Genomic DNA, 14232 nt, shown 5'->3' with positions numbered 1-14232 from the left:
GGGTGGGTATGCTAGTTCTGAACATCACATGCTAATGTAAAAAGCTGTTTTTTGATATAAATATGAACTTGATTGAACAAAACATGCATGTATTGTATAACATAATGTCCTAGGAGTGTCATCTGATGAAGATCATCAAAGGTTAGTGCTGCATTTAGCTGTGGCTTTGGTTTTTGTGACATATATGCTTGCTTTGAAAATGGCTGTGTGATTATTTTTGGCAGGGTACTCTCCTGACATAATCTAATGTTTTGCTTTCGCTGTAAAGCCTTTTGAAATCGGACAATGTGGTTAGATTAACCTGTTTGGGATAGGGGGCAGTATTGACAATTTTGGAAAAAAGATGTGCCCATTTTTAACTGCCTCCTACACCAACTCAGAAGCTAGAATATGCATATTATTGTTCAGGTTTGGATAGAAAACACCCTAAAGTTTCTAAAACTGTTTGAATGGTGTCTGTGAGTATAACAGAACTCCTATGGCAGGCAAAAACCTGACAAGGTTTCATGCAGGAAGTGGCCTGTCTGACAAGGAGTCGTGCGTCTTGCATCTGTTTATTGAAGAGTAAGGATCTTAGCTGTAACGTGACAATTCCTAGGGCTCCAATAGGCTCTCAGAACCCGGGAAAAACCTGAACGATGACGAGGCGGCCTCTGGCTGAAACAGATTATCGCCTTTGGTAAGTGGCCGATCAGAGGACCATTGAATGAGGCGCGTGCACGATTCGCCCCCGTGGAGAAATTTCATTCGGCTGTTTAGGCTCATTGCAGATTCCCGGTCGGAATATTATCGCTTTTCTACGAGATAAATGGCATAAAAATTGGTTTTAAACAGCGGTTGACATGCTTCGAAGTACGGTAATGGAATATTTAGACATTTTTTGTCACGCCATGCGCCATGCTCGTGACCGTGATGTAGCATTCTGATAGTGTCTAGAACTCACGAACAAAACGTCGCTGTTTGGATATAACGATGGATTATTTGGGACCAAACCTACATTTGTTATTGAAGAAGAAATCCTGGGAGTGCATTCTGACGAAGAACAGGAAAGGTAAGAACATTTTTCTTATAGGAAATGTGATTTTGGTGAAGGCTGAACTGGGTGGGTGTCTAAATAGCTAGCCCGTGATGGCTGGGCTATGTACTTAGAATATTGCAAAATGTGCTTCATCCGAAAAGCTATTTTAAAATCGGACATATCGAGTGCATAGAGGAGTAATGTATCTATAATTCTTAAAATAATTGTTATGCTTTTTGTGAACGTTTATCGTGAGTAATTTAGCAAACTGTTAGTAAATTCCCCGGAAGTTTGCGGGGGGTATGCTTTTTCTGAACGTCACATGCTAATGTAAAAAGCTGTTTTTCGTCCCACATGCGCCAGAGAGGTTAATGAGAGTCTTGTCTTTAAAATGGTGTAAAATAGTCATATGTTTGAGAAATTGAAGTTATAGCATTTATGAGGTATTTGTATTTCGCGCCACGCGATTCCACTGGCTGTTGACTAGGGTGGGACGCTCACCGAGGGAGGCGCATCTCCAGTGTCACTGTTCTCAGCCGGACCACTCACAAAAACTCCTGCTGTTTTTCGCCCAGAGACTGGAGAGACGTCATTCCACTTTCTGGCGCCTTCTGAGAGCCAATGGAAGCCTTAGACAATGTCACGTTACAGCAGAGATGCTGTATTTTTGATAAAGATGCCCTAGAAGGAGAACAAATTGTCAGACAGGGCAGTTCCTGTATGGAACCTTCTCAGGTTTTGGCCTGCCATATGAGTTCTGTTATACTCACAGACACCATTCAAACAGTTTTATAAACTTTAGAGTGATTTCTATCCAAATCTACTAATTATATGCATATTCTCTTTTCTGGGCAAGAGTAGTAAGCAGTTTAAATCAGTTTAAATCGGGTACGTTTTTTATCCGGCCGTGCAAATACTGCCCCCTAGCCCCAACAGGTTAATGACGTTCCTACTCGCACAAACGTGTTGGAACATGACATTAATGTTGGAAATGCTGCCCCTATCAAGCAACACCCATATCGCGTCAACGCTTCTAAGAGGAAGATAATGAGGGATGAAGTGAGATATTTGTTGGAGAATGACCTGGCTACGCCAAGTTCAAGCCCTTGGAGTTCTCCTTGCATTCTGGTTCCTAAACCTGATGGTATGTCCAGGTTATGTACGGATTATCGAAAGGTAAATTCTGTCACAATGCCAGATTCGTTCCCGTTACCCAGACTGGACGACTGTATCAACACTGTTGGTGCTGCTACATATGTTGGTGCTGCTACATATGTAACAAAGTTGGACCTCTTAAAAGGTTACTGGCAGGTTCTGTTAACCTCACGTGCTTCTGAGATTTCTGCCTTTGTGACCACAGACAACTTCCTACAGTACTCAGTCATGGCTTTTGGAATGAGGAATGCACCAGCCACTTTTCAATGACTGGTTAACGCTGTATTAGCTGGCATTCTAAATTGTAGTGCATACCTTGATGATTTAGTGATTTATTCATCTAAGTGGTCAGATCATGTTAACTCTCTAACGGTAGTATGTGAACGTTTGGCAGCTGCTTCTTTAACCCTGAACTTGGCAAAGTGCGAGTTTGGGAAGGCTACTGTTACTTATCTCGGCAAAGAGGTCGGCCATGGACAGGTGCGCCCTGTTGATGCCAAGGTCTTGGCTATAACTGCATTCCCCGCACCTACCACCAGACGAGAGCTACGCCGCTTTTTACGGATGGTTGGCTACTACCGTAGTTTCTGTAAACTTCTCTGCGGTAGTTGCTCCATTGACCGATTTGTTCAGTCCGGCTAGATCATTTGAGTGGTCTCCAGATTGTAAGATAGCTTTTGATACTGCTAAAGCACTCTTATGTAATACCGCTGTACTTGCTGCTCCGGATTTTGAACGACCGTTTAAACTTGAGGTAGATGCTAGTGCCAGGGGTGCTGGTGCTGTTCTACTGCAGCAGGACAAGAGTGGAGTGGATCATCCTGTTATTTTTCACGGAAATGTAACAAATGTCAGACCAAATATGCAACCATTGAGCAAGAAGCTCTAGCTTTGTTGTTAGCTCTGCAATATTTCGAAGTGTATATTGGTTCTAGTGCCCTACCTGTGATTGTATATATGGACCATAACCCCTTAGTGTTTCTCCACCGGATGTACAACCAGAACCAGCGCCTTATGCGTTGTGCGCTTATTGTGCAGAATTATAATTTGGAGATCCGCCACAAAAAGGGTTCTGATAATGTGTTAGCAGATGCTTTGTCTCGTGTGTAAAATGATTTTTGTATGTTTCGTAAGGTTGACTTTGATTGTTGATCTTGTGAGTATTCATTGAAATACTCTGTAAACACTTTGTTTGCAATTCCCCCCTAGGGTTGCTCTTTTAATACGGATACAGGTAGTGTGTATCCTGTATGTGTATTTCTTTTCTCTCCTTCTCCCCTCACAGGTGACAATCATCATTCCCCAATCAATCACCAATCAGTCCACAAACAGAAGACACCTGCACCTCTTCCCCCACCCAATCACATTCCCTTTCCCTTGGTTTAAAAACCCAGCCAGTTGTTTTCTCTTTAGCTCAATCTCTCTCTAACTCCTTCTCTCTGAATCTCTCTCTCTCACTCTCTCACTCTCTCTCTCTCTCTCTCTCTCTCTCTCTCTCTCTCTCTCTCTCTCTCCTCTCTCTCTCTCTCTCTCTCTCTCTCTCTCTCTCTCTATAACTAACTCCTTCTCTCTGAATCTCAATCTCTCTCTCTCTCTCTAACTCCTTCTCTCTGAATCTCTCTCTATAACTAACTCCTTCTCTCTGAATCTCTCTCTCTCTCTCTCTCTCTCTCTCTCTCTCTCTCTCTCTCTCTCTCTCTCTCTCTCTCTGAATCTCTCTCTCTGAATCTCTCTCTCTGAATCTCTCTGAATCTCTCTCTCTGAATCTCTCTCTCTCTAACTCCTTCTCTCTGAATCTCTCTCTCTCTCTCTATGGATGGATGGATGGATGGATGGATGGATGGATGGATGGATGGATTGATCGATCTCTCTCTCTTTTGTTTTTGCACCTAAATGTCACTTTGTCCATCAGCCTGTGAGTATTGTTCTGTTATAGTGTTTTTCTGTTTGTTTGGTAGAAAAAGGGGGTACCAAGACAAGTCGCTCATGGGCATACATTACCCATAGGAATACTTTGTCTCAGTACCCTAGTTAGAACTGGGCGGACCACCCACTGTATTTTTGGTTAGTTAGCTAGCTCTTACTGAAGCAGGTTAGTTTAGCTTAGGGGTGTTTTTGGATATTTGTTTCATTCCTTGGGTCCAGCTCAGCCCCTTTTCCCACACCCCATTACTGTGTGTTTGAAAATAAACCAGTAGTTTTTGACGGTAGATTTAAGTTGTCTGTGGTTTTTTTGTTCTCACTGTTCTTTATCACTATAATTTGCATGAGTTATGTTACGGGACTCGTTTCCATCCCCCCTAGACTGCAGGGCCAAAGGGATTCGTAACAACGGTGCATATATATATATGTTACAGTACATGACCAAAAGTATGCAGACACCTGCACGTCAAACATCTCTGGTAAGACGAAGGGCGGGGATGTGTGTCTATTTGTCAATAACAGCTGTTGCGCGATGTCTAATATCAATAAGGATCGGCGTCCCGTCGACGGGACAGTTGTAAATCATGCAGCATGCTAAGTCAAGATCACAGATTTTAGAGAAACAACAAATGCGATAGGTTTGATAAATTCACCTCTGAAGGTGATATATGTACTTAAATCAGAGCAAGATTTCAGAATGTATCATCCAAAGGGTCCCAGAGATAACATGAAGTGTCGTTTTGTTCGATAAAATCCTTTTTCATATCCTAAAAAGGTCCATATAGCATGCACGATCGATTTTGTATTTCCACTCGTTCAATTTTCAAAGAAAGGAATCTGTGAAAATCTCACCCTAAACGTTGTTTCAACGAGTCAAATCACATTCGTATGTATTCCTCAGAGATCCTAAAAGGTAACAAGACTTCACTATATCATTAGGGGTGTAGTATATCCTATAGGACAGCATATTTGGTCAGAGAGCGACGCCTTCATGGCACGCTTTTTACTTTAGTTTATTTAGTAAATATTTTCTTAAATCTATTTCTTGAACTGCATTGTTGGTAAACTGTTTGTAAGTAAGCATTTCACTGTAAGGTCTACACCTGTTGTATTCAGCGCATGTGACAAATAACATTTGATTCCAAATGGGCATTAATATGGAGTTGGTCCCCCCCTTTGCTGCTATAACAGCCTCCACTCTTCTGGGAAAGCTTTCCACTAGATGTTGGAACATTGCTGCGGGGACTTGCTTCCATTCAGCCACGAGCATTAGTGAGATCAGGCACTGATGATTGGTGATTAGGCATGGCTCACAGTTGGTGTTCCAATTCATCCCAAAGGTGTTTGATTTGTTTGAGGTCAGGGCTCTGTGCAGGCCAGTCAAGTTCTTCCACACCAATCTCGACAACAAATTTCTGTATGGACCTCGCTTTGTGCACTGTGGTATTGTCATGCTGAAACAGGAAAGGGCCTTCCCCAAACTGTTGCCACAAAGTTGCAAGCGCAGAATTGTTTAGATTGTCATTGCACAGTATGATGTAGCGTTAAGATTTCCCTTCACTGGAACTAAGGAGCCTAGCCCGAACCATGAAAAACAGCCCCAGACCATTATTCCTCCTCCACCAAACTTAACAGTTGGCACTATGCATTGGGGCAGGTAGCATTCTCCTGGCATCCACCAAACCCAGATTCATCCATCGTACTGCCAGATGGGGAAGCGTGAAGATTTTAACGCGCTTCAGCACTCCGCAGGCCCTTGTGTGGTCTACCACTTACTTATTGGCTGAGCCGTTGTTGGTCCTAGACGTTTCCACTTCACAATAACAGCACTTACAGTTGACCGGGGCAGCTCTAGCAGGGCAGACATTTGACGAACTGACTTGTTGGAGCTCTTCAGTAAGGCCATTCTACTGCCAATGTTTGACTATGGAGATTGCATGGCCGTGTGCTCGATTTTATACACCTGTGGCTGAAATAGCCAAATCCACTTATTTCAAAATACTTTTGAATATATAGTGTATATTTATATTCCGGACTCGTCTTAATAATTATCTATTTCGTCATTCAATTTTTTTTACTTTGTGTGTAGTATTGTTAGATATTACTGCACTGTTGGAGCTAGGAACACAAGTATTTCACTACACCCGCAATAATATCTGCTAATTCTGTGTATAGTACCAATAACATTTTATTTGTTATTCGTCACATGCTTCATAACCAAAGATGTAGACTAACAATGGCATTTTTACTTACGGGCCCTTCCCAACAAAGCAGAGAGAAAGAAATAATAGAAAAGCAAAACACGTAATAATAGATAGAACTTGACTATATAAGTGTGTGTGTGTGCCCACCCCTCCCTCTGTGGTGTAGTAGCCAGGGGGTAGTGGGCAGGGACTGACGCAGAGACAGGAGATGCGTGTGACAGCTCCCTTTGCACCCAGACCCCCCCACAACACAAAACCCGCCAGAGCTGTGGAAGCAGGAATGGAGATACATAAACTCTCCTGGAACAAACATAGAGGATGGGGGGTCAAAGTGTCATATCAATTTGTGGCAGTGGTGTCATTTCTTGAAGAGGCTAACCGCTGCCACTTCACATTAGTTTAGTTTAGCTTGACACTGTCCGTCCGTCCGTTCGTCCATCTGTACCCCCGTCCGTCTGTCTGTCCACTAGCAAAACTGACCTCACTCTGGAACACAGCACAACTCTTATCAACTCAAATTGTTTTCTCTCCACACTCCTGACAAATTAATATAAAGGCTTTAACTTGGTCCTAATCTGGTCTGGGGTCAAGTTCTCAATTCAAGGATAAAAAAAATCTTAATTGAAAATAAATGACAGTTATCAATTACTTAATTGAATTTCAATTTTACCACTTGTCATTCACTGCCTGTATATCTCTGTGTTGTCTGTATATTGTATAGGATAGATTATGCAACCTAATGAGTGCTAATTGCTATTAGCATGGTAGTTGATATATTGTGTATTACGTTGTGTTAAATATAATGAATATTATCATTTGTAACATTATTTATTTTATTAGCGTTGAAGTTAGTATATTGGGTTTTAAGTTGTCTTTAACACAATTAATAGCAGATTTTGGATTGACTACTTGTTTGTGTGAGCCTGATGTATAGCCCTGATGTACGGGGTTGAAAACCCCTTTAGATATAGGTCACCTCATCAAAGTAAATCAAATTGAATTGGTCACATACACGTATTTAGCAGATGTTATTGCAGGTGTAGTGAAATGCTTGTGTTTCTAGCTCCAACAGTGCAGTAATATCTAACAGTAATATCTAACAGTTTCACAACATATACCCACAATACACACAAATCTAAGTAGGAATGGATTAAGAATATATATACATATATGTCAGAGCGGCATTGGACTAAGATACAGTGGCATAGTATAGAATACAGTATATACATATGAGATGAGTAATGCACGATATGTAAACATTAAATGATTAAGATACTGTAGAATAGTATAGAATACAGTATATACATATGAGATGAGTAATGCACGATATGTAAACATTAAATGATTAAGATACTGTAGAATAGTATAGAATACAGTATATACATATGAGATGAGTAATGCAAGATATGTAAGTGTTAAGAAGTGAATGAGATACAGTAGAATAATACAGAAAACAGTATATACACATGAGATGAGTAATGCCAGATATGTAAACATTATTACAGTGACTAGAGTTCCATTCCTTAAAGGGGCCAGTGATTCCTAGTCTATGCCTATAGGCAGCAGCCTATAATGTGCTAGTGATGGCTGTTTCACAGTCTGATGGCCTTGAGATAGAAGCTGTTTTTTCAGTCTCTCGGTCCCAGCTTTGATGCACCTGTACTGACCTCGCCTTCTGGCTGATAGCGGGGTGAACAGGCAGTGGCTCGGGTGGTTGATGTCATCAGTTCAGACCACTTTAACCAAACCCCTCCATTAACACCATAGATTTTATTACCTCAGGGGACCAGCGTTCTAACCATTTATCCTCTCTTTCACTCTCTCTCCCTCCCTTCCTCGCTCCCCCTCCAAATCAATGATAAAAAGACGGGGAAAAATATGAGATTGATTTATTTGCTTCAGTGTTCTTTGGGATTAAGATTTTTTTTCTCTCCCTTTCCACAAACTGAAACCAATTAGTGGGTCTAGCACTTGTAGTGTGGAATGTAGGTTGACCTGAGGAGTAATAAAAAACTATTGACTTTTTGGTGACTGTAAGCAGCGTGAAAGGGGTGCCGCTGCCTTGTCCGACATGAAAAGAGCTCCATTAATTTCACTTATTTCAAGAAGGGACCTGTCAAGTCCTAATGTGTCCCACACACTTCTAGCATTCAGACAGCCTGGCACCGGCCCCGGCCCGGCCCAGCCGAAATGAGTTACGTTATTTCAACCACTCAGAGGGGGAGAGGAGAAGAGAGAGAGGGGGAGAGACAGAGAGAGAGAGAGAGTTGACGGCGTAATTTCTAATTCCCTGTTTGAGGCTGGAACTGAGGCCTTTCATACATGGCTAATTCTGCCTCAAACACTCTTTCTACATCTCTCTCTCTCTCTCTCTCTCTCTCTCTCTCTACATCTCTCTCTCTCTCTACATCTCTCTCTCTCTCTCTCTCTCTCTCTCTCTCTCTCTTTCTCTCTACATCTCTCTCTCTCTCTCTCTACATCTCTCTCTCTCTCTCTCTCTCTACATCTATCTCTTATCTCTCGCTCTACATCTCTCTCTCGCTCTACATCTCTCTCTACATCTATCTCTCTCTCTGCTCTCTGCTCTCTCTCTGTCTCTCTCACTCTGATTGTGACACTGATGTGACACAATACAGAAGTGACAACAAAACACTTCTCATTTAAGCAGTTTATACAAACCATACAGACCATCCTGTAAACAAAAATAACGTTTGGAGGGAAACAACGGATCATCAAATTCAGTTCAGGCCATGACAATGCTGCGTATTGTATGTGGCCATCAAATGTCAGTTTGACTAAAATAAAGATAATTCTTAAAAACCAATCCAGCTCCAGATTACATGTAAAGCTACTCCTGCACTAAATTACTCATTTAATTTGGTTATCATGTTATCATGTATTAATCTATCCTTGGAAGATAGCTAAGATTTATTTATCAAAGTTCTCATATTGTGTAGTCCAGAGGTACAGTATGTAACCCAAGATTAATCTATGTTGGTGATATCTCATCTCCTAGTCCCTGATTAACTAAACCTGAATTAGGCCTTTTCCTGGATCTACTTCTAATCTGTGGCTTGGAGAGAGGGACATCATTTCAGGGAACTTAGTCTCTTTCACTGACTTTAGCAGGCCGTCATTGTAAATAAGAATTTGTTCTTAACTGACTTCCCTAGTTAAATAAAGGTTAAACAAAAAAACAGCAAGTGTGTGTGTGTGTGGGTGGGTGGGTGGAAGAGGGGAGAGGCTATCTGCAGACAGAAACAAATCAGTGCGTATGAGATATGAAAGCAGCCATTATGATAAATGGTGATCAGGCCTAACCCTGCCACGGCTGTGTATAATCACTCACACATATTCACATGATTGATGAAATATGCGTTTGTGAAATCCGAGCTGCTTTTGTTATCATCCTGATTTTTTCTTTCTCTCCCTCTCTCTTCCTCTCTCTCCCTTCTCTCTCCCTTCTCCCTCTCTTCTCACTCCCTCTCTCTTCTCACTCCCTCTCTCTCCTCTCACTCCCTCTCTCTCTCCTCTCACTCCCTCTCTCTCTCCTCTCACTCCCTCTCTCTCTTTCTCTCACTCCCTCTCTCTCTTCTCACTCCCTCTCTCTCTTCCTCTCTCTTCTCTCTCCCCCTCTCTCTTCCTCTCTCTTCTCTCTCTCCCTTTCTCTCTTCTCACTCCCTCTCTCTTCTCACTCCCGCTCTCTCTTCTCACTCCCTCACTCCCTTCTCACTCGCTCTCTCTCTCTTCTCCCTCTCTTCTCCCTCTCTTCTCCCTCTCTTCTCCCTCTCTCCCTCTCTCTCCCTCTCTCGCTCTCTTCTCTCTCCCCCTCTCTTCTCTTCTCTCTCCCTCTCTCACTTCTCTCTCACTCCCTCTCTCTCTTCTTGCTCGCTCCCTCTCTCACTTCTCTCACTCTCTTCTCTCTCACTCTCTTCTCTCTCCCTCTCTCTCTTCTCTCTCCCTCTCTCTTCTCACTCCCTCTCTCTCCTCTCACTCCCTCTCTCTCTCCTCTCACTCCCTCTCTCTCTCCTCTCACTCCCTCTCTCTCTTCCTCTCACTCCCTCTCTCTCTTCTCACTCCCTCTCTCTCCCTTTCTCTCTTCTCTCTCCCTCTCTCTTCTCACTCCCTCTCTCTCCTCTCACTCCCTCTCTCTCTCCTCTCACTCCCTCTCTCTCTTCTCACTCCCTCTCTCTCTTCCTCTCTCTTCTCTCTCCCCCTCTCTCTTCCTCTCTCTTCCTCTCACTCCCTTCTCACTCCCTTCTCACTCCCTCTCTCTCTTCTCCCTCTCTTCTCCCTCTCTCTTCTCTCTCTCCCTCTCTCTCTTCTCTCCTCTCTCTCTTCTCTCTCCCTCTTCTCTCTCCCTCTCCCTCTCTCTTCTCTCTCCCTCTCTCTCTTCTCTTCTCTCTCTCTCTCTCTTCTCTTCTCTCTCCCTCTCTCCTCTCTCTTTCCCTCTCTCTCTTCTCTCTCACTCCCTCTCTCACTTCTCTCTCACTCCCTCTCTCACTTCTCTCTCACTCCTTCTCTCTTACTCCCTCTCTCTTCTCACTCCCTCTCTCTCTTCTCTCTCCCTCTCTCGTTCACACCAGAGGGTTTCGGCGAAAGCCAAGCGAGATGAGGGGCGACATGACGGAGCGCCACAATGGAGCGCCACACAAACAGGAAATTACAGACACAGCGAGGGGACACCCTTTTTTTCATTCAGTAATACGTATATGAGATGCATGAGAAAACATAGTCCTCTGAAGAAGTGGAAGAAGAAAAATAGAGAAGAAGAGAAAGAGAGAAAAAGAAAGAAAAAAACAATTGTAATTTCCCCCAACACACACTCAACTCACATCCACACAATCAACTCACATCCACACACTCAACTCACATCCACACACTCAACTCACATCCACACACTCAACTCACATCCACACACTCAACTCACATCCACACACTCAACTCACATCCACACAATCAACTCACATCCACACACTCAACTCACATCCACACACTCAACTCACATCCACACACTCAACTCACATCCACACACTCAACTCACATCCACACACTCAAGACCAACCCCATTTACAGTACTTCCTATGGCTCACCCCCACTGACTAAGGCCTTACCCTGGTTTACTAAAGCTAAAGCTAACTTCCATGGTCTGTGGCTGGTCGCTGGTGATTGGTGGCTGGTGGCTGGTGGCTGGTGGCTGGTGATTGGTGATTGGTGATTGGTGGCTGGTGGCTGGTCGCTGGTGAATGGTGGCTGGTGGCTGGTGGCTGGTGATTGGTGATTGGTGGCTGGTGGCTGGTGGCTGGTGATTGGTGGCTGGTGGCTGGTGGCTGGTGGCTGGTGATTGGTGATTGGTGATTGGTGGCTGGTGGCTGGTCGCTGGTGAATGGTGGCTGGTGGCTGGTGGCTGGTGATTGGTGATTGGTGATTGGTGGCTGGTGATTGGTGGCTGGTGGCTGGTCGCTGGTGAATGGTGGCTGGTGATTGGTGGCTGGTGATTGGTGATTGGTGGCTGGTGGCTGGTGATTGGTGGCTGGTGGTTGGTGATTGGTGATTGGTGGCTGGTGATTGGTGATTGGTGATTGGTGGCTGGCGGCTGGTGGCTGGCGGCTGGCGATTGGTGGTTGGCGATTGGTGGCTGGTGATTGGTGGCTGGTGGCTGGTGGTTGGTGGTTGGGACGTTAGAAAGGACACAGCAACAGAGAGCAGCTTGGTCTGGGCGACACCTGCCAGCCCGTCCGCCCGCCCGCCACACATAGATTAAATATTCCCAATTCCCATGAAAAGCAGGCAGCAGAGGAGATGTGATCAGCCGTCTCCATCTAATCCCAACGCTCAGCTCTCTCAGCCAGGGTTAGCCACCTCATTCGTCAACACACATCTTTTAGCATAAGACATCATGGCCATTTGCAGCTTTAAGTGTTTGCGATTGACCCCCCCCCCCCACATACCATGTGTGTTTGGGGGGGTTGTGTGTGTGTGTGTGTAATCAGACACACGCCATACGGAATACGCGGAAGACACAGGATACATGATTCAGGTCACACACTATAACAACAGCAGTTTGTACATAGGTAACAATGTCTGCTTCTCCCTGCATTACCGGTATGTTGGGGAATTGTTGTGTGTATAATAGTAGGGGAGAGTGGGTTGAACCAAAGGGGTAATTTGAGCCACCCTTGCTTCTAGGAAACTATACACAATATGTATAATTTGACCCAATGTTTAGGAAAAGGTCATCACTGCATGGAGCCTGTGAAGTGAGAAACCACATGGAAAAAAAGTCTTAAATTAAAAAAAATAATAATAAATCACCATGTCAAATGAATTTTTGGTGTAAGAGATTTCATGATGCTTCAGGTTTCAGTGAAGTACAGTGAAAAGCCTTTCTTTCAAACTCAAACCCCAACAATGCAATAATCAATAACAAAAAACACATGAGAAATAAGAAGAAATATGAAGAACACAATAAGTAAGTAAGCATGCTGTATACAGGGTCAGTTCCAGTACCATATTTACAATGTGCAGGGATACTGGAGTGATAGAGGTAGATATGTATAGGGGTAAGGTGACTAGGTAACAGGACAAAAGATAAACAGAGTAGCAGCTGCTTGTATGTGAGTGGGTGTGCGTGTGTATAGACTCAGTATAAATAGATCTGCATATTATGTGTGAATGTGTAGGATCCTCTGAGTATGTAGGGTCCAGTGAGTGTGTGTAGGGTCCAGTGAGTGTGTGTAGGGTCCTGTGTGTGTGTAGGGTCCTGTGTGTGTGTGTAGGGTCCTGTGAGTGTGTAGTGTCCTGTGTGTGTGTGTGTGTGTGTGTGTGTGTGTGTGTGTGTGTGTGTGTGTGTGTGTGTGTGTGTGTGTGTGTGTGTGTAGGGTCCTGTGTGTGTGTGTGTAGTGTCCTGTGTGTGTGTGTGTCGGGTCCTGTGTGTGTGTCGGGTCCTGTGTGTGTGCACAGAGATAGAGCAAAACTAAAAAGTGACGTGCGATCGAGGGCAGGGATATTGCCATACCAGGCAGTGATGCAGCCAGTCAAAATGCTCTCAATTGTACAGCTGGAGAACTTTTTGAGGAACTTTTTTAACCTCCTGAGGGAGACGAGGTGCTGGTGCGCCTTCTTCACGACTGTGCATGTGTGTTTGGACCATTTTAATTTCTTAGTGATTTGGACACTGAGGAACTTGAAACACTCGACCTGCACCACTACAGCCCCACCGATGTGGAAGAGGTGGCCGGTTTTCCCTTCTCCTTAATCTCACCAGGACCTCCCCTCCTGCCTCTGTAACGCCGGCGTTTCGTAGCCCGGGTAGCCCGGGACAGATGAGTTGAAGTTGAAGCCGGGAATTGGGGTTAGTAACTGCCGATCTGATGTTCAAGGGTTCTTGTTGGTTGTAAGAAGTAATAGCTGATACATTTTGTGAAAATAAAGTAAAAATAAACTACAAAATAGCAAAGTTGGGTCAGAGCTAGCAAAACTGAGGCCATGCAGTGCAGCGCCTTGGGGTAAGATGAGCCGATGGCTGAGTCAATAGCAAGTTGAGAAAAGTAAAGTATTTTCTTCCCAGGCTTAATGCAAGGTATTACCGCTGCGGTATGAGGTAACAACAGGGCCTGGCCTATGTTAAAAATACAAAGTGTTTGTTAGGTATTAAGCCTGCGTTAAAAAATGCGATTGTGATTGTGTTCAACTGTGTTTGAGAAATAAAGATAGACATGGTTTTAAAAAGGTAGCGGTAATATTTAATTCAGTATAGGCGGCTTAACTTACCCTGTCTTGCGGCTCACCTTACCCCATACCTGGGCTAATTTGTGCCAAGAGACCACTTTTAGTGGGCAAGCTACCAACTGGGCACAGAGGTCAGTTCAACATCTAGTTTTGATTTACATTTGGTTGAGTTGTGAAAGTGAAATCAACAACAAATGTCAC

Source organism: Salmo trutta, chromosome 33 (assembly GCF_901001165.1).
Source record: "Salmo trutta chromosome 33, fSalTru1.1, whole genome shotgun sequence".
Classification (NCBI taxonomy): Eukaryota; Metazoa; Chordata; class Actinopteri; order Salmoniformes; family Salmonidae; genus Salmo; species Salmo trutta.
Note: the sequence above shows the minus strand (reverse complement) of the source record.